Source organism: Castor canadensis, chromosome 7 (genome assembly GCF_047511655.1).
Source record: "Castor canadensis chromosome 7, mCasCan1.hap1v2, whole genome shotgun sequence".
Classification (NCBI taxonomy): Eukaryota; Metazoa; Chordata; class Mammalia; order Rodentia; family Castoridae; genus Castor; species Castor canadensis.
The window spans coordinates 118,849,479-118,871,347 of NC_133392.1; the positions used below are offsets into that span (position 1 = coordinate 118,849,479).

The following is a 21,869-nucleotide window of genomic DNA, read 5'->3' on the forward strand; positions in this document are numbered from 1 at the left end:
AAATTTATAGAATCTAATGAAAATAAAAACACAACCTACTAGAACCTTTGGGATATAGCAAAGTCAGTGTTGAGAAAAAACCTTATAGCCTTGAGTGCCTTAAAAAAAAAATAGCCTAATGATACACCTTCAGCTCTTAGAAAAACAAGAACAAGTCAATCCCAAAACAAGTAGAACAAAAGAAGTAATAAAGATTAGAGCAAAAATTAATGAAATGGAAACTAAGAAATACAAAGAATTAATAAAACTAAAGCTTGCTTCTTTGAAAAGATATATAAGATTGATAAACCCTTAGCCAAACTAACCAAAACATGAAGGATAGCACACAAATCAACAAAATTAGATATGAAAAGGGGGATATTATAACCAACACCAATAAAATCCAAGTATCATCAGGGAAGACTTCAAAAACATATATTCTAATAAATTGGAAAATCAAGAAGAAATAGATATAAATTTCTAGGCTCATAGGACCTGCCTAAATTGACTCAAGAGGATAACAACCACTTAAGTAAATCTATAATACACAAGAGATCAAAGCAGCAATAAAAAGTCTCACAACAAAGAAGTACCCAGGACTGGATGGATTTACAGCCAAATTCTACCAGTCCTTTAAAGAACTAATGCCAGTGCTACTTAATACCTATTCCATGAGACTAGAAAGGGAAGGAAAACTACCAAACTCATTCTGTGAAGCCAGTATTACCCTGACATTAAAACAGGACAAGGGCTCAACAAAAAAAAAAAAAAGAAAGAAAACTATAGCCCAATTTCCCTGAGTATAGATGCAAAAATTCTCAATAAAATACTTGCAAACCAAATTCAACAACACATTAAAAACATGATATGCCACAGTCAAGTTGGTTTCATTCCAGGGATGCAAGGATGGTTCAACATACAGAAATCATTAAATATAATATACCACATAAACCAACTCAAGAACAAAAATCACATGGTCATCTTAATAGACCCAGAAAAGGCTTTTTAACATCCCTTCATGAGAAAAGCCCTGAAGAAACTAGAAATACAAGAAATGTACCTCGACATAATAAAAGCTGTATGTGACCAACCTATAGCCAAGATTATACTAAATGGGGAAAAACTGATGCCATTTCCTCTATAATCAGGAATGAGACAAGGGTGTCCACTCTCTATACTCTTATTTAATGTAGTTTTGGAATCCTTATCCAGAGAAATAAAGTAAGAGAAAGAAATAAAAGGGATATAAATAGGAAAGGAAGAAGTCGAATTATCCTTATTTGCAGATGATATGATCCTATACATAAAAGACCCTAAAGACTCTTAGACCTGATAAACCTTTTAGGTAACATAGCAGGATACAAAAGTAGCATATAAAAATCAGTAGTTTTTCTACACACCAACAACAAACAGGCAAAGAAAAAAATTAGGAAAACTATCCCATTCATGATAGTCTCTTAAAAATAAAATAAAAGACCTTACAATGAAAACTATTAAATCTTGAAGAAAAAACTTAAAGAAGACGCCAGATGATGGAAAGATCACCTATGCTCAGGGAGAGGCAGAATTACTATTGTGAAAATGACTATACTACTGAAAGTAATCTATAGATTCAATGTGATCCCCATCAAGATCCCAATGTCATTCTTCACAGAAAAGAAAAGTTAATCCTAAAAATCATATGGAAAAACAAAAGACCCCAAATCGCCAAAGCAATCCTGGGCAAAAAGAACAGCGATTGAGGTCTAATAATACCTGACTTCAAATTATAATACAGAGCCATAGTAACAAAAACAGCATAGTACTAGCACACAAAAAAAGACACAAAGACCAATGGAACAGAATAAAAGACCCCAAAATAAACTTAAACAGCTGTAGCCATCTTATTTTTTTACAAAGAAGCCAAAAATATTTGTCAGAGAAAAGATAGTCTCTTCAACAAATGGTGCTGGGAAGATTGGTTGTCTACATGCAAAAAACTGAAACTAGACCCCTGTCTCTTACCCTGTACAAAAACCAGTTCAAAATGGATCAAACATCTTACTATAAGACCTAAAACTTTGAAACTACTACAGGGAAAACTACTATATGGGAAACTCTTAAAAATATAGGCACAGGAAATCATTTCCTAAACAGAACTCTAGTCACCCAGGAAAAAGAATTGACAAATGAGATTGCATGAAACTAAAAAGCTTCTGTACATCAAAGGAAACAATTACCAGAATCAAGAGACAACCCAACAGAATGGGAGAAAAAAATTTTCAAACTATTCATTAGATAAAGGATTAATATTTAGAATATAAAAAAGAGCTAAAAAATTAAACAATTAATAAATGGGCAAATGAATTAAACAGTTTTAAGAAGAAGTATAAATGGCTAATAAACACAAGAAGAAATGTTCAACATCCCTAGCCATAAAGGAAATCAAAGCTACATTGGGATTCCATCTTACCCCAGTCAAAATGTTATCATCATGAAAACGAACAATAAAGGCTGGCTAGGATGCAGGGAAAAAGAAACCCTTATACACTGTTGGTGAGAATGTAAACTAGTGCAGCCTCTATGGAAATCAGCATGAAGGTTCATGAAAAAGCTAAAAACAGCTTATGACTTGGCCATACCACTCTTGGACAAGGAGTATAAATCAGTATGCAAAAGAGATGTCTAAACACCTATGTTCATCACAGCACTATATCCAACAGTCAAGCTGTAGAATCAGCTTAAGTGCCCAATAATCGATGGATAAAGAAAATGTGGTATATATACCCAATGGTGTATTATTCAGCCAGAATGAAGAATGAAATTATATACAGAAAAATGGATGGGACTGGAGATCATCATTTTGAGCAAAATAAGCCAAGTTCAAAAATCCAAATACTGCATGGTTTCACCATATGTGGAATCTAGATCTAAAATGATAATAATAACAATGGGACATAAATGTAAAAGGAGGATTGGGGGTTGGAATCAGTGAAATGGGGAGGGGGATAAGAGAGGATACTAGGAGGTGAAGAAGTTCAAAGCATATTACATGTATATGTGTGAAGACAGAATAACAAAACCCACCAAATACTGTTTGAAAAGAGGGGGGACAGGGCTAAGGGAATATGATGGGGAGGGGTGAACTTGTTCAAAGTACCCTGTATGAAATTTTCATAATGAACTGCCTTGTATGATTATTGATAAAATTTTAAAAAATTTTAAAGAAAAACTCCTAAATAAGTAAATGGAGTCATATTAACCAGTATAATATTATCTCTTATGTTTTCTCTTCAACAAAGTCGGAGAACAAGAGGACAGAACAGATTCTGCCCAGAAGCAGGGAGCATGGGGGGAGAGGGGCTCCTGAATAAGTGAATGGACTCATATTAACCAATATATTGGCAGCACAGAGTTGGTGGAAGGGGTTATGGGCAACCTAAAAACACTGTTAAAAGTTGTCCAAACATGGCACAAAAATTTGTTGCATGTAAATTTAAGTGATCAAAATTATATGGAATGTTTAAAAACACATTTATTATTTTTCTTATGTCTTTCCTCCCATTTGAATACTAACCAGGCCCAACCCTGCTTAGCTTCCGAGATTAAACGAGATCGGGCGCGTTCAGGATGGTATGGCCATAGATCTCTTATGTCTTTCCTAACAAAAAGAATAAAAATTCTATAATATAAAATGCACCAATAATCAATACACAGTGCACTCCTCTTACGACATCACTAACAATGATAATGTGATATAGAGTAGATGAATCATGAAGGTGCAGTACATCACAAATTGTTGGAAATAGCTAGCAGGTTGCCACCATCTTTGCTGCAAAGGGGCCAGTGAATATCTACTGAAGAGGTAAGGAGCATGTGTGTGGTGGAAAATGGCCAGCAGGGTGCTCAGAGAGGAAAACTGAGAGGATGCAGCTCAGAAGATGGACTGAGAGGAAGCTGTGGCCAGAGGAGCGAGGGTGCAGCTCAAGACACAGATGGGGGAATGTGGTTAGGGGCAGACTCACGTTCTCGCAGCTCAGCAGGACCGAGAGCCTGTCTTCCTCATCATCAGAATGTTCAGACTCTCTGCTCTGCAACTCTGCCTCCCTGGGGTTCAGCTGTGGTCTTTTTTTCTTTTTTCCTAAATGCTCTGCCTTAATTTTAATCAATTAATTAATTAATCTACCCCATCCCCTTATAATGGAAAGCGAACTCTAAACAAATTAACCAACTCTTAAGAATGTACAGGAAATGGGACAAAGTCTTCCTCAGCTATTAAGGAAAGGAAAATGGCTTTCTCCTGGGAATGGTTAAGCACAATCTTTCCTACTCTTCACTAAATTGCCCCTCGAAACTCCATTCAGTCCTGACCTTAGGTCGACATATCAGCCACCCTCACAGCTGAACCCTGTCCACAAGAGGGCAGTGGTGTATGCAGTCAGAGCTGATGTTCTCAGCCTGCCCTTAGCCACTGAATCAAAATAAAAGCAAAAAAACATGTAAGATCCAGAAGCAGAGAGAGAAGGATCACGTACGACAGATGGGACACTGAGGCCCAGAAAGGACTCACTCACTGTCTCTCAGAGACAAACTGCAGAGTCAGACTCCCCTCGGCCATGACCATCAGCAGTTCCCTGTGCAGCCACAGGTACCCAGAGCCAGGGACTGAGACTCTCCAGGAGGGACTCCGGCCTCAGTGGTTTTTAAGAGCACCCCAGGGTTAAGAAATTCTTGCCATATCCATTGCTGCCTCTCGACACATGGAATGCAATCAGGAAAACATGAATCTTCTATGCCCTAGCAGGCCTGTGACCCTACATAGAAAAAAAAGGCAATAAGATAAGTACTATTGCGAGAAAATGTATATGAAATAGTATGTAAGCCAAGGTCCTGGAACATTAATAAAAGAATTACAAAAGTATAGTCAGGATGTAGAAAAACCACAAGAATCAGAATCTGTGGGGAGAGTGACCCCCCCCACTCCTTCCTCTCGAACAGTGGTCATGGGAACCTAGAGACAAGTCAGGCTGGGTAGGCAGGGCCACCTCTGTGAGCCCAGTAGCCATGGGACTTAACACCCCAAGTCACATCTCCCCACCCCTCTGAGCTCCAGAGGCCAAAAGGCAAGGCAGCCATGGGGGGGTCCCCAGTGGGCAGCTTCCTGAACCACAAGACAGGACAGCAAGAGCTGAGTGAAAATACCTCTATTGCATGGAAAACAGCATCACTTTAAACCTCTGATGAGTGAGGAATAGAAGCTTTTGCTACTTTGAACATAATCTCAGCAGAGTCACTTCAGGAAAACAATAGTAGAGCTTTAGTTAGAAAAAAAGTACTTTCTAAACGTTCTCACTTCCGGAGGGGGAGGGAGTTCTCCAGCATAACAATGAGCAACTTTCCTTAGAATTGGGCAATGGGGAATAGTTTTCATTAAGTTATAGTGCAGTGGGACTGGTAAATTCCCAGCGGGAGCTAGTCTCCTTTCCAGGCTTGTATGTATAATACAATGACTGCCTTTTCAAAGTTGCTTCTTATATGTATTTCCTGTCTATTTTCTCACCCTTCAACCTCCTGCACTGCGGTGTTCATCTGGCCTCGGAGGCGGAGGTGAGAATTTCAGAGATGAATTCTGCAAAACTGGATCCTAGTTTGGCCATCTCCTCCCTGAGGAACCTTGGCACAGTCACTGCCCTTCTTTGGGCCTCAGCATCCCAATCATAGCATGAGAGTTTGACTAGACTTGTACGTTTCAAACATTTTATCAGACCATTTTCAAGAAAATTTCTACATGGCAACCAACCATCTACCAGATTTAGTCCTGCACTTGTTAAGAAAACCCACTTTTACCTTTATCCAAAACCCTTGCACTCTACACGTTTTTGAAATACTAGTTCCATAAGACCATAGTATAAGCATTTGGGTGAAAGGGAGGTAGGGGCAGTCACTGCCATACACTTGATCTGAAAAGTTCGACACATTTATCTACTACAGGAATTATCAGAGCCTTGAATGTGCTAACATTTTTTGTTCCAAGATGGCAACTCAATATATGGTAGAGAAATTGCAATCTAGACAAGTGTCTTTCAATTTTTTTTTTTGAGATAGTGTGGCTCAGACTGGCCTTCAACTTGCTATGTAGCCTCAAACTCATGACCCTCCTGCCTCATCCTCCTGAGCACTGATATTACAGGTATTTTACTACCATGCCCAGCTTCAATATAATTTTTACCACAATGCACAATCAGCAAAACAACATATATTACATGTGATATACACACACACACACGTGCTTTCACAAGACAAGTGTTTATCTTTATTGCACTCTGATACTATCTCTTCTAGATCATTTCATACTTTAAATACTATGTGTGAAGAACAAGTGTGTGTGACTAAGTCATGAAGAAAATTTATTTCTCACTGTGAGCCCCAGCAAAAATGTTTGAAGTCAGTAACTCAGCAACTCAACTCTAAGACTCCATCTGTGAAGCCTGAGGGTTGTCTGTAGGCCTCCAAGGCACAAATTAACTGATTCCTCCTAGGGCTGAAATCATTGGAGTCTATGCGCCTCTTCTCGCAGCTGAGTTGGCCAAAGAATGTGGCCAGGATGGAGAGAAGAGAATTGGCACTGCCCTTGCCTGGGAGGCGCCATGAGAACAAAGAGAGAGTTTGTCTAGAGCCTGCCAATCCCCTCATTCACAGGCACTAAATTCATTCAGTGTCATGCCCCCCAGGCAGCCCCTCTGGCCTGTGGGCCTGCCAGCCACTTCCACAAGGAGTTAGTGTCAGATCTGGGCAGCTCTCCCTGCCTAGTGTGATGGACATTCAGGTCGCCTGTGAGAATCGGAAATGGAGGAGTTCCCGTCACTTGAAAAACAACAGCCTCCCCCACACAACACGTACTCCCTGCTCACACTCAGGAGGACCCAGGAAGTCAACAGTTCTCCAGATGTATAGCAGTCATGGGAAGGGTGCTGGCCCACTGCCCTGAGTGCAGGACCCCATTGGTCATCCCATTCCTCTCCCTTTCCCTCACCCCATTTCCTTACTTCTTAAGGGGTGCTTCAAAAGGACGGTCCTCCCAGGGTCCACCTCCCCAAACAATGTTCTTGGGGGACTTGAAAAAGAAGGGAAGACAAACTCAAAAAAGTGACAATCTTGTCACTTTCCCTTTTAATACAGGTAAGGGAAGTGAGGCTTAGAGAAGTTATTACTCAAGTCTGTCTAGTTCCCAGGTTAAGACCACAAAGCCGTGGGGATCAGGGAGGTACCAGGGATAGTACAGTAAATTGAGTAAGTCCAGGGAAGCCTCAGACTTAGGGAAAATGGCCAGTGTCTCACTGAATGAGGAACCAGGGGGTGGATGCGTGGGTAGCTGACTGCAGGCAGGGTGAATGGTGAGCCAAAGACTAGTGATGCCATGGCATAAGAGCACCTGTTTACCATCACACAGACTGTTACTATCATTTAAATTAATAGATTGTGCTTCTTACAGCAGCTTTACATTCATAACAAAATTGAGTAGAAAGTACAGAGTTGCCATATACCCCCCAAAACCCACAAATACAGTCTCCCCGCCCCACCCCAACATCTCTCCAGAGTGCTCCATTTGTTGCAAAGATGAAACAACACGGACACATAATCATCAACCAGAGTCCATGGTATACACTAGGGCTCACTCTTGGTATTGGATAATTGAGGTTTGAACAAATATATAGTACCATAGTATCACTTGTCAAATTGTTTTCCTGCCCTAAAAATTCCCTTTACTCCATATGTTCATCCCTTCTTTCCTTCTAACCCCTGTCAGTCATTGAATCTCTTCCAGATTGTCATATAGGTGGGACATAGCTTCTGCAGATTACCTACGCCCCATTTTTAACCTTTATAAAAACATGTATGTGCAATGTCCACTTCTGAGAACATGTAATAGTCATGTATTTCCTCATTCCTCCCACTAAATTTAATAGACCCTTGGTATCTGCAGGTCTATGGTTCCAAGGAGACCACCACTGAGGAAAAAACCACAAATACTCAGGATGCATAGAGTTCAGTGCTGTACTGTGAATGCTTGATTCATTTTTCCCATAATGCCACCAACTTCTGCTAATGACATGCCACTTTTCAACAAACCTAAAATTTTCACTTTATCACTTAAATTAAACACATTAACTTCTATCTTTCTTTGGGGACACCATTTGATTTTTGGGAGGCATATTTTCACAAAATTAAGGACAGGGAAACAGTCAGCAGATCACATGAGAATTAAAACACAACTGATGATAGTGCAGGTCTGACTGAAAGTTTTGACCATGCTTGGTCAAAAACACGTGTAATAAATCCATGAATAAGGAAGGTTTACTGTACAACTAAAAACCCTGACATTATATACACGAAGCAAACAAGAGGACTCTGAAAGTTCAGAGAAGGAGGCAAACCAGCTAGGGAACTGGGACCCAAAGAACAACACCATGGTGAGTTCCCTGGATTTTCTTCTTTGTCTCATATATCCTAGAGTAGGAGTGAAGCCCGCTTTCTCCAGTTAAAGGACCAGGTACAGAGGCAGCCTAGAAAGAAAACTTTTCAACAAAAACCACTTTATTCCAGCCAAACACCACAGAAAAACTTGTGGTCCCACCTGCAAAAAGCCAGTAAAGGTAGAGTGGGGAGCCTAAATTTCCACCTTTGCAACTTGTAATGAGATACCCCAACCCCCTCAAAGAAGGCTGAGTTGGAGGCTGGAACTTTCATCCCTGACATCACCTTATCAGTAGAGAGCCTGGGGATCCTAAACTTCCAAACCAACCCAGCGGTAACTAGCTGCCCTGCCTGTTCCCACAGGTCAGTGGAGGCCTAATAGAGGGCCCCAGTCCCCAGCAGTGACAAGGCTCCCCTTGCTCTGCATAGTCAGTGAGCACAGGGGGAGCAGTAATCAGACATTCTTTTCCTTCCCAGCCAGACAGGTGCAAGGGAGGCCTAGTGGGACCAAAACTCCCTCTCTGCCCAGCAGCATCAGGTGCCAAAAAAGGCTGAGTGGAGGAGAACCTTGACTTCTACCATCCTCCTAGCATTAACAAGGCAGCCAGAGCCAGTAAAACAAAAGGTTTAAATAAGATCCAGAATCTCAAAACATAATTCCCAAATGTCTAGGTTTCAGCAGGAAATCATTCACTTTACCAAAAACTCAGAGGATCTCAAACTAAGTGAAAAAGACAGTCAATAAATGCCAACCCAAGATGACTGAGATCTTAGAATGATTTGCAAACATTCTTAAAGCAGCCACAAGGAAGCTGCTTCAACAAGTAATTAAGATCACATTTGAAAGAAATGAAAACAGTCTTACCAAGTAGAAAGGCTTGCCAAAGAAAGATAAGATATAGAGAAGAACCATATGGAAATTTGAACTGAAAAAACACAGTTTCCACACCAAGAGTGAACAGTAAAGTGAATTTGGGCTCTGGGTGATAATGAAGCAAAGTAAATTTGGACTTTGGGTGATAATGGTGTGTCCACATAAGTTGGTTGATTGTAACAGATGTCCCACCTGGTACAGGATATCAATAATGGGGAAGGCTGAGGGTGGGGAGTATATAGTAACTACTTTTTATTCAGTTTTGCTATGAACCTAAAACTGCTCTAAAAAAATAAAATCTATCCTAAAAAATATATAAGAACCAAAAAAATTTTAAAACTCAATCAATGGGGGCTGAGGAGCAGCTCAAGTGACAGAGCACCTATCTAACAAACAAAGGCCAAGGTCACTCCTAGTACCAAAAATAAATAAATAAATGGACTCAACAGCATGATGAAAGGCACAGAGGAAAGGATCTGTAAAAAGTAAATCGACAGGTAAAACAAAAGAATAGAAACTATACAATCTGAACAACAGAGAAAAGAATATATAAAAACAAATGAAAGATCAAGGACTATCTTACTCTGTTCAGGTTCTGGAAATGGGTAAGTCCAAGATCAAGGCACCAGCAGATTTGATATCTTATGAAGGCCCAATTTCTAGTTATAGAATAGCTCTTTCTGTGTCTTCCATGGTGAAAGGGACAGAGCAGTTCTCTGGGGTCCCTTAAATAAAGACAGTAATTGCAACCATGAGGGCTCTGTGATTTAATCCCCCTAAAAGTCCCCACCTCCTAATATCATCACATTAGGGGTTAGGATTAAGCATATGAATTTTGGGGAAACATAAACATTCAGCCTGTAGCATAGGCATTTGAGACTACAAAAAAGATCTAATATTTATTATGTTACCAAAGTTCTAGAAGGAAAGGAGAAAAAGGTCAGAACTGGAAAGAAGTAATGACTTGAACTTCCCAAATTTTGGCACACACAAAAAATATAAGCCTAAACATTCAAAAAGTTAAGGAAACCCCCAAAAAGATATAGCTAAAGAAATCCACGCTAAGACGGTTGTGGTTTAGATATTAAATGTTTCCTAAAGACCCAAGTTTGAAGACCTGTTCCCCAACACAATGTTCAGAGGTGAGGCTTTGAGGAAATGGTTGGATCATGTGAGCTCTGAGCTAATAAATGGATTAATCCACTGATGGATTCATAATTGAATGGACTATTGGGAGTAGTAGAAACTGTGGAAGGTAAGTATGTTAGAGGAAGTGAGTAACTAGAGCATGACATTGAAAGGTATAACTTGTCTCCAGCCTCTTTCTCTCTCTAGTTCTCTCTCTGCATCCTGGTTGCCATGAGGTGAGCAGCTTTTCTCTGCATACTCTCCTACTACCACAATGTTCTGCCTCACTAAAGGCCATATCAATGGAGCAAGCCACCCACGGACTGAACCCTCTGAAACCATGAGCCAAACAAATCTTTCCTCCTTTAAGTCAATGTTTTCAGGTATGCTGCCACAGAGACAAAAAAAAAAAAAATGACTAACACAAACACACATTACAGTGAAACTTTTGAAAATTAAAGACAAAAATATTGAAAGCAACAGGAAGTAATGACAACTTCCCAAAGAGGGAAAACATTCAAATGACAGCAGATTTCTCATCAGATACCATGGAAGCCAAAAGAAAGTGGCATGGCATGCTAAGTGTGGTGGCATGCACCTGTAATCTCAGAACACAGGAGGATTACAAATTTGGAGCCAACCTGGGTTACATAAGCAGGCACTGTCTAAAAGGGAAGGAAGGAAAGAAGGAAGAATCAACCCAAAATCCTATATCCAGCAAAAATATCCTTCAAGAATGAATAGAAAGTCAAGATATTCTCAGATGAAGACAAACTAAGAGAATTTATATATAGGATACCTATCCTAAAAATGGCTAATGAAGTTCTCCAAACAGATTTTCCAAACCAAAAATGAAAAGGGAAAAGAATATATCTAACATAAGGAGGATAAAAAAAACACAACAGACAAAAATATGGATAAATACAATATACTTTCTTTCTCCCCTTGAGTTTTCTAAATTATGTTTGATAGCTGAGGCAAAATTTATAATATTGTCTAATGTGGTTTTAAATGTATGTAGAAGATAATTATATTATAAATGAAGAGGATAAAGGACATAAAGAAAGATAAAGTTAAAATGATACACTCAAATTGGTAAAATAACACTGTGTAAGTCATATACATGTAACACCTACAGCAACCATTGAAAGCTATGAAATATTACTTACCCAAAGTGCTTAGGACAAGCTGTTTCAGATTCTTGTGGGTTTTTTTTTTCCCAAACTTTGGACTATTTGAACACACATAATAAGATCTTGGGGGTGGGACCTAAGCCTAAACACAAAATTCATCTGTGCTTCATATCCCACCTTATACACTTAGCCTGAAGATAATTTTATGCAATATTTTTAATGCACCTGCATTTTATTTGTTTTTTGTTGGCTAATGTTTGTTTGTTTATTTGATGGCACTAGGGTTTGAACTCAGGGCCTTGCACTTGGTAGGCAGGCACTTTTACCACTTCAGCCCCTCCATCAGCCCTTTATTGTGATGGGATTTTTTTTTTTGAGTTAGGGTCTTGCGAACTATTTGCCTAGGGCTGGTTTCGAGCTTCAGTCTTCCTGATCTCTGCCTTTTGAGTAGCTAGAATTACAGGTGTGAGCCACCAGCACCCAGCATGTGCCTACGTTTTAACTGCAACTTGTCACATGAAGTCAGGTGTGAAATTTTCTACTTGTGTTGCCATGTCGACACTTAAAAAGTTTTGGATTTTGGAGTATTTAATATTTTGGGTTAGAGATGCTCTATCTATATAATTAAAAACATTATTAATAAGTCGTAACAGATGTCTACAAATAACCTGGCAAGATGTCTCTTCCTTGCCATGTCTACAAATACATGGCAAGGAAGAGAAAGAGAAACAGAGAAACCAAAAACAAAATAGATACAGAAAACAAAAAACAAAATGGCAGATTCACATATCAATAATTATATTAAATGTAAATTGTCTAAGTACCCAATTAAAAGAGATTGGTAGAATACATTAAAACACTAGGCAGTGATGGAGGTTTTACACAGAGGTAGAGCATTTGCTTAGCATGCATGAGATCCTTGGTTCAATTCGTAGTATCAAAAAAAATTAATGGGCCAACTCTATCTGGTCTGCAAGATATTCACTTCAAACATAATGACATAAATAGACTAAAAGTAAAAGAATGGGGAACAATATATCTCATAAGTATTAATCAAAATTAAGTAGATGTGGCAATGTTAGTATCAGATAACATGTACTTCAGAAAAAATAAAATTGACAGAGAGAGGCATTATATAATAAATAAAAAGTTAATCCAATGAGAAGACATTGGATTCCTAAATCCTAAATGTGTATGTACCAAAGAACAAAGCTGTGAAATGGCAGCATGGTTCTTTTCAAGAAGTCATGGAACATATACCAAGATAGACCAGATCCTAAACTACTTGAAAAATAAATTGACAAATTTAAAAGAATTAAAAATCATACAGTGTGTACTCCAACCTAGTGAAACTAAACCAGAAGTCAGCAACCAAAAGATAGCAAGAAAAAATACCAAAAACTTAGAAACTAAATAACACACCTTTAAATGGTCCATGGCCAAAAAGAAGTCTCAAAGGAAATTTTAAAAATACATTAAACTGAAAAAAAAATTACATAGTTATCTATATAGAAGATCTCAAAGAATGTACAAAATTTAAAAAAAAGATATAAAAACTCCTACTGGGTGCTGGTGGCTCATGCCTGTAATCCTAGCTATTTGAGAGGCTGAGATTGGGAGAATTGTGGTTTGAAGTCAACACAGGCAAATAGTTTGAGAGACGACTTCTCCAAAACAACTGGAGCAAAATGGACTGTAGGTGTAGCTCAAGCAGTAGAGCACCTGCTTTGCAAGCATGAAGCCCTGAGTTCAAACTTCAGTCCTGCCTAAATAAAAACCAATCCTATAAGTGAGTTCAGAAAAGTGATAAGATATGATAAACATACAATAATCAATTATATTTGAATATACTAACAAATTAAAAATAAAATACTGCCTATAATCACTCAAAAATGAAATGTTTAGATGTAAGTCTAACAAAATATGGGTTAAATTAGTATATTGACAACTACAAAATGCTAATGAAAGAAATAAACAAGATCTCAATAAATGAGAGACATACAGGGCTCATGGACTGAAGACCCAACAGAGTAAAGATACTAATTCTTCCCAAATCAATGTATAAATTTACGATGGCTCTTACCTAAATTCTGACAAGATTGTTTGTAGGTATCAAGAAGCTTAATTTAAAGCTATGTGGAGGGTCGGGGTGCAGTTCAGTGGTAGATCAAATGTTCATCAAGTGCAAAGCCCTGGGTTCAATCTCCAACATGCTAGGCAGATGATCTACCACTGACTATAACAGCTAAAATAATTGGGAAAAAAATAAAATGAGAAGAATCAGACCATCTGTTTTAAGACTTATTCTAAAGCTACAGTAATCAAGACTGGCTGGTATTGTTGAGGAACAGACACATAGATCAATGGAACAGAATAGATCATACAAATATGTCCAAATTCAAAGGCCATCCAAAGGAGGAAAAACAGACTTCTCAATAAGTTGTGCTGGAATAATTGAATGTCCAGAGCGGGGATATTGAACCTCACCTTAACTCTCACACATTTTACATAAATTAACTCAAAATGGATTGTGAATTTTAATGTAAAACTATAACACTCTTAGAAAATATAGGAGACAGTCCATAAAGGAAAAAATGGGTAAAAAGAACTTCATTATTAAAAAAATAACAACTTTTGCTCTGTGAAAATTCCTGTTAAGAGAATGAAGAAAGAAACTACAGTTTGGGAGAAAATATTTGCAACTACATATCAGACAAAGAAGTAGACTACGTAAACATCACTCAAAATTCAACGGCTAATGAAAACCTAACAATCCAATTAGAAAAGGGGGATAAGACTCTAATACATTTCACAAAAGAAGATGGGAAATAAGCATATGAAAAGATGTCTAACATTGTAAGCCATTAGGGAGATGCAAATTGAACCACAGTGAGATATCACTACACATCTATCGGAATGACTGAAATAAAAAATAACGGCAGCACCAAGTGCTATTAACGATTTGGAAAAACTGGATCACTCACACATTGCTAATCAGAATGTAAAATAGTACAGCCACTGTAGAAAACAGTTTAGCAGTTTCTTTTAAAAATTAAACATGCAACTACCATATAAATCATCCAGAGAAATGAAAATTTATGTTTATGCAAAAACTTGTACACAAATGTTGATAGTAATAGTTAAAAACTAGAAACAACCCAGATGCCTTTCCACTATCGTTCTTGTGATGTGTCTCCTTGTACGCAGGTGAGAGTTTGGCAGACACCGCTGAGTGCCCATCCATATTCTATTCTTACCTTCTTCAGTTATTTTAATAAATAAGAAAAACGCAATTCCCCAAGCCCATAGTTTTGGGGACAAGATAGACAAGTAAACAAATTCATACAATTGATCGCTTCAGAAATGGGTTGTTAAAAGCCCCTGTCAGGTCACTGCAACCTCAACCCTAAAAGATGCTAAACACAGTAGCTGACTTCACAAATTTGCCTACAGCAGCCTAGGACTATTTTTATATTTTTATGTGAAATTCATTCCAAAGTATTCGAAAAGACTAGGTGAAAGCCCTAGGAACCCTAATCCAATCTGTCTGACTTAATTAGAAATCCAAACTCTGCTAAGGCTTTTAATCAATGGAACACAGAATAGTTTTCCTGATTTAATTATTTTTTTTAAAAAAGCTAGCTTTTCCTTCTTCTTACAATCATGTGTTAATGAGCCAATGAAATAAAGAAAATTAACTCCCTTATGCCTCAGTTCCCTCTCCCACAAAATCAGTCTTCACTGAGCAACTGTTTGGGTTATATGAAATTCAGCAATGATGTACTCAGTGCAATGCCTAGTATACAGCAACTTCTCAATCCTCTTAGATGATGATAGTGAAACTTTTACATTATTTCCTTAGGATGGATTCTTGGGAGTAAAAGTACAAAGCAGAGTTTAAAGATTTTTAAATCTCATGAACACACTAAAATTATTTCCTAAGAATATTTAGACCAGTATGTAGCCCCACTCTGTGGAGAGCACTCATCTCTCTTTACCTTAGACAGTTTTGTGTGCTCTCATTTTTAAAAAAAAAATTTGTAATTTAATAGATAAAAAATGTGTATGTTCCTTCCTTTGTATTTCTTTGACAGGTAGTTTTTTTTTTTTAATGTTTGGTAGATATTTGTATTTCCTCTGTGGTAGGTTGTTGGTTAATCTACCAATATAACAATCAGGAATTTGGTTTTTATTGACTTGTAGGACCTCTTTACTTACTAAAGATATTAATTCTTTATTGGCAGTGTGAAATTTAGTAACTATGTGTGGCAGGGGTGAAAGCAGTTCTACTGTTCATCACTGGAATGGTGAGTAATATCTATGAATTGACCTTCAAACTGATAGCTGTGTTAGTTGGCTCTTTGTTACTGACCAAATACCTGACATAAATAACTTAAGAGAGGAAGAATTTATTTTAGTTCACGTTTTCAGAATGTTCAGTCCATGGTTGCTTGGGCAAAACATCATGGCAGCAGGAGCATGAGGTCAAGGAGATTCTCACCTCATGGCAGACAGGAAGGAGAAACTGAGAGAGAGAGGAAGAGGTCAGGATAAGATATTCTCAAGAGCCCACCCCAATAGTCACCTACTTCCTCCAGTTAGGTCCTACATCTTAAACTTTGCACAACCTGTCAAAATAGTGCCACCAGTTGAGGACCAAGCATCTAACCCATGAGCCTGTGGAGGATATCTCATATTCAAACATAGCTACAAGTATAGTGGATTGTATGGATTCCTCTTCTTTCCATCCAGCACATTGATTAAATTCTGCTGCCCTCTTCTGCATACAGTTGCCATGTGCCAAATAACAACCTCCTCACCAAAGAGGCAACACCAATTCCTCCCCCATCTCACCTGCCCACAGACCTCCACCAATGACTGATCAACATCTGGGTACAAGTAAAGCTCCTTCCCTTACCCGCAGAGAGACTAACTCTGTGCACAGTTTGTGTTCCAGAGCTCCCCAAGGGAACTGACTTGAAGCTGGGCTCCAGAGGAGGTCACTGTCCCTTACCCCCCTGCTTTATGCTGCTTGCCTCACTTCTCTTCTGAGAGCATTCTCCCAATAACAATCTTGAACAGGAATCTCTGTCTCGGGCTCTGCTTCTAGGGGCTAAAGCCTTCCCAGGAATGAACAATTTGTGTTTGTACTTCTATTCCTATAATTACTTTGATTCATACTTGCTTTTCCTTGGGTTGAGTAAACCTGAGTTTGCTCAAACCTGAGCTATTGTTTCAATAGCTTGTCCAAGGTCATCCGGTGTATTGGTTAATATTTACTGAGACCCCTGAGGCAAAGTAACCTGAATGTGAACTTTTGGCCAATGCCAGTTGGCACCATTTCTTGGCACCAGACTTTGATTAGCTGAAATCTCACATCTTGTTTCCCAGGGTTGGTTCCTTCTGAGCAGAAAATGATTCACAATGGCTGAGCAGCTTTAGTATGGAAGGTACAGAAAGCATCTCACCCGGAGGCCCAAAAGGCTAGGAAAGGCTGATTTGCACAATCACACGTGACTACTGCTGGAGGATTCTGTAATGGTTATATAATCTTAAGGAGAAGGGGGAACTGGGACCCAGCAAGATAAAATCACTTATTCAAGGTCAAACAGCATGGTAGTACTGAGGCAGTTCTGGCAGAGGGGAATCATGGGACTACTCATATATCCTTTGCCTTTGTTTCCCCCATTAGCTCCTTAGCCAGCAGCCCCCTTTCTGTTTAATTGCTTCCCAATTCTGCCTAGTGTTGGTTTTCCTAAAACAAACTCTCCTCCATCTCCTCAGTAACTCCACTCTCCTGTGTCACCTGCCTTGGTTGCTCCTCTTTGTTCCTGCACCCAGGTCACCAAGCTGAAGAAAATGGCAGCACAGGGCAGACTGGTTCCTGGCCTCCCCCTCCGCTGGCCCAGGCTGTAAGTGTGGTGCTTCTGCCCTCATTCCTGTTGTTGTCCACCCCCTACTTTTCTGGCCAACCTCTTTAAAAAAATAGAGGCAACAGCACATGCGCCCCTAAACCCTTCTCTCCTGCTGCATGACAGTTTAGATCTGTACCCAGATGCTGTCTCCTCCACCCATCTGCCTGTTACCCATTAGCCCCTGCTCCCTGGGGCATGGCTCCTTAGTATGGACCCTCTTCTCTCCAGCATTCAACCTTGCTATCTCACCTCTACTTTCAATAAGCCTATAAATATGCTCAATTTCCTTCTACTTTAAAAACTCATCAAAGGACTAAATGCCCTCCTTTGATCCTGCTAACAGGATCCCAATAGCTAACATTTCAAGGGTTTCCCTATGAAACCTCTTGACAATGTTGCCAGCATTCATTCTCCCTCTGTACTCCTCCTCTGACCTCCATCCTTCAGCTCTCACAGCTCTGCCTCCACTGTCCAACAGAACAGCTCAGGCCACAGCTATCAATGTTCCCTCATTGCCAGTTCTGATGGCTGTTGTTCAGTGCTCACACTCCATGCTATTGCACTTGACTGTCCTAATGCCACTGACTCCAGGTGACCAACCATTCCAGTGTGTCCATAATGAACAGGGTTCATAAGACATGAGACTTTCAGGGCTATAATTGGGAGAGTTCCAGGAAAACTGGGATGTCTGGTCACCCTACCTGACTTCCTGACTTCCTGACTCTTGAAATTCTCCTCCAATTCTATCTTGTCTCTTCTTGTCTCTCAAAGCAATCCTGGTGAGCTTCTAATACACACTCTTATTCCTTTGCCCAGCATGCATTTATTTCTTCAGGGGTCAGCTGTCAGTCCTGCATTCTTTCATTAGGTGTTATCCCTCAATGATCTCATCTACTCTCAACCTTTGTCAACTGATAACTTCCAGATCAAGTAGTAGAGCACCTGCCTAGCAAGCATGAGACCCTGAGTTCAAACTCCAGTACTGCCAAAAAAGTGGTAACTTCCACTTCTATACCTCCTACCTTTCTTGGGAACTATATCACAGTTTATAAGACATGTCCATTTGGAAAATCTAACTCAACGAGTTTACCATTGGATTCTTCATCCATCTCCTCCTCTCAGTTAATTCATCCAGTTGGGTGAATGGCAGTGCCAATTCACTGTGATGGTGAGAAAGAGCATGGCATCCCAGATATCAGTTGCTTTTGCCCACCCAACATTCTTTCTCTTCCTCTCCTAAAAACAGCCACTATTTGTCTTTTGGAGACCTGTCTCTCCCAAATTCTCAGTCCATTGTAGTTTCTCTGGGTAAACTAGTCAAGGTCAATCGAACCCTTGAGTGAATGAATATGAGGACATGATACAAATGATACAGGTCATGACATTGTCCAGTTTCCCACTCTGCATCCCAAAGCCACCTATTTCTGTTCTTTCTGAGACCTGGTTAATGAGCTTGCATTTGATCCTGAGAGCTAAGCCAATTGCTTTCACAACTTGCCTTTTGCTGAAGTTAGCCAGGATTTTTTTTTCTGTTGTAATAACCAAAGAACTATAGTAGATTCTGATGAAATGTCTCCCTGCCTCTTACTTCCATGTGCTACCTACCCCCTCCACTGAAAAGTCTGCAGAGCTTCTTCCATAGTTTCTCTCAAACCTAATTCCTCTTCCTCACCTCCACTCCATCACATTCTTACTTCTGACACCATTACTTCTTATCTAAACTGTTGCAATTAATTCTAATTTTCAAGTATCTATTTTGTGTTAATCACTTAGCAATTGTTCTCCCAAAATCCTTCAAGGTGGATTTTCTTATCTCCTCTTTAATGACAAGGAAATTGAACTCAGACTGTACAGTTATTTGCCCAAGGAAACAGACAAACCGGAACATGGTCACATGTGCTCTGCACCACTTCACAGCCTCCCAGCTGGCAGCCCAGGTGAGTCTTCCTCCCCACACTGTCCTGCAGAGTGCTTTATTTAAAAGACAAATTTGGCTAGTTATGCCCTTGCTTCGAGGCCTTTCTGAAATTCTGCTGGCCCAGAGAACACCAGCCCAGGTCTTGGGTATAGCCCTTCCAGATCTTGTCCCTGCTTCCTCCCCAACCCCATCAGCTTCTGTTCCCTACCTTGGACTTCACTTCTGCTCATACTAACTTGCTTGTAATTCTCTATACACATAGTAGACTCTTTCTTGCCTTACTATCTTTGCCCATACAGATCCTTCCTTCTGGAATATCTTCTCTGTCCTGCTATCTCTCTTCCCTTAAAGACTTAGTTCAGCTGCTATTAGCTCCAAGGAGTTTTGTTTGGCAATTTAGGCCCCTCTACCACCAAGCTACGTGGAATCCCTCTTTTCCTGTGCATCCAGCCATGTAGACTACCACCAATGAATCCACTTATTACATTACAGTGAAGCTGTCTGTCTGTGTCTGTCTCCTCCACTAAGCTAGATGCTCCAGGAACACTTGGGCTGTGGTTTATCCACGTTTAAATGGGGTCCAGCACCTGGCAGTGCAGTATGTTTTCTGCACATGGTGATTTCCCTTGCCCTTCCTGCTTATGGTTCCTAGGACCCTGCTGTGTAACCCCTGACATGTGATGATTCTGTAGCTATACAAGGTAGACTATTACACTGACCCTGTCTCAAAGTGCTGTCACTGTCACAAAATTGAGGTCAGCAGTCAGAAACTGATTTCTAAAGACTTCAGGCCCTCTGACTGTATTTTGTAACATCATGGACGGGATTCACACAATAAGAAAATGTCTTTTAAATGTCTCCTTTTCCTCTCTTCCATGTCCCTGTATGTCATTGCTGCTCAGTACCAGTGTCTTCAACACCTCATCTCTGCTCTCACTTTCTTGTCCTGACATCACAGAGGCCTAAAAGAATAAGACTGGCACAGCCAGAGCCTCTACAGAGGACAGAGAAAGACAGGAGGGCAGCAGCTTTTGTCTTTGGATGGGAACAGGACAAATGGAACACACTCACTCCTTTTTATGGGTACATCCAATTAAGGTAATTGTTTTCCTCCTCCTTAGAGGGGTTCTGATGCTTTGCTACTGTGTGAATAGGTTATTTGTTTTTGTTTTTAGTTGGTTTTGCTTCTTTCTTTCTTTTCCAGATGGGGTTTCACTGTGTTGCCCAGGCTGGCATTCAACTCCTGGGCTCAAATGAGCTACTGTAAAACAGTTTTCAAAGAATATCCTTACTACAGCTTTTTGCCTTAGAACCTCTACTGACTAACTTCTTGACTCTTGCCTTTGAGCAAGTTCCTCATCACTTCTGTGCTTCTGTTCTCTCATCTGTAAAATGGAGATAATTCCCATTTCATAGGGTTGCCCTGGGGATCAAATGATACAAAAAATTCAACATACTGAGAAAAGGCTCAAAGTGAGTGTTCAGGAACGTTAGCCATTTTTGTTAGGTGGTGGTTGTGACTGTTGTTTTATTATTATTAAGCTTTTGTCAGCCTTTTACCTCTCAGCTGACCACCAGGCTGTTATCCTGACTTGAATACCCCACAGCATCTCAAACACACTTTATCTAAGAGTCAGTTATCACTTAAAACTACCTCTCACCCCACCCTATCACTCTAATCATCTACATTCTTTTGGGGGGGATTAAAAAATTTTAATTAACAACTGTAAAAAATAATAATTGTACATATTTGTGGAGTACATTGTGACAATTTCTTTCTTTTTTTTTTTTTTTTTTGCAGTACTCCACCAGCCCTTTTTTTTTTTTGGTGAAGGGGTTTTTCGAGATTGGGTCTCGTGAACTATTTGCCTGGGCTGGCTTCAAACTGCAGTGATCCTCCTGATCTCTACCTCCTGAGTAGCTAGGATTATAGGCATGAGCTACCGGCAACCGGCAATTGTGGTAATTTGATACATGTATACACTGTGTAATGGTCAAATCAAAGTAATTAGCATTTCCACTTTCTTAAAACTTGGCAGCCTTCAAATTCCTCTTTTCTATTGCTTTATAAAATGTATAACAGATTGTTATAAACTATAGCTACCCTACTCTGCCATAGAACACTTACTCCTCTTATTTAACTGCATTTTGGTACCCGTTGCCCAACCTCCCTTTAACCTCTGTGTCCTTCATGTTGAGGAATGGCATTGCCAGCACCTGCTCTTTTAAACTGTGCAATTACAACACCAACTACTCTAGTTTGACTAGGACTGGGGGGGGAGGTTTTCACAGGACATAGGACTTAGTTTCTCAACTGGTAAAATTCCAGGAAAACCAGGACCAGTTGTTGCCCCCAGTTTCTGATCCTCTCCCTGACTTCCTACATCCCTTGGCCACTGACTTCTGAAAACTCAATATCCTGAATCCGTTCCTTCACCCCAGTATCTCCAACAAGCCTGATCCTAAAG

General features: G+C 39.7%; 1 long non-coding RNA gene across 1 annotated transcript; it reads left to right on the forward strand.

The window, feature by feature from the left end:
• Positions 1 to 17,406: 17,406 nt before the first annotated feature.
• On the forward strand, positions 17,407 to 20,466 carry LOC141424672 (uncharacterized). The gene is made up of 3 exons (XR_012449535.1): positions 17,407 to 17,480; positions 19,315 to 19,420; positions 20,360 to 20,466. It is a non-coding gene; the product is annotated as an uncharacterized lncRNA (long non-coding RNA).
• The last annotated feature ends 1,403 nt before the right edge of the window (positions 20,467 to 21,869 follow it).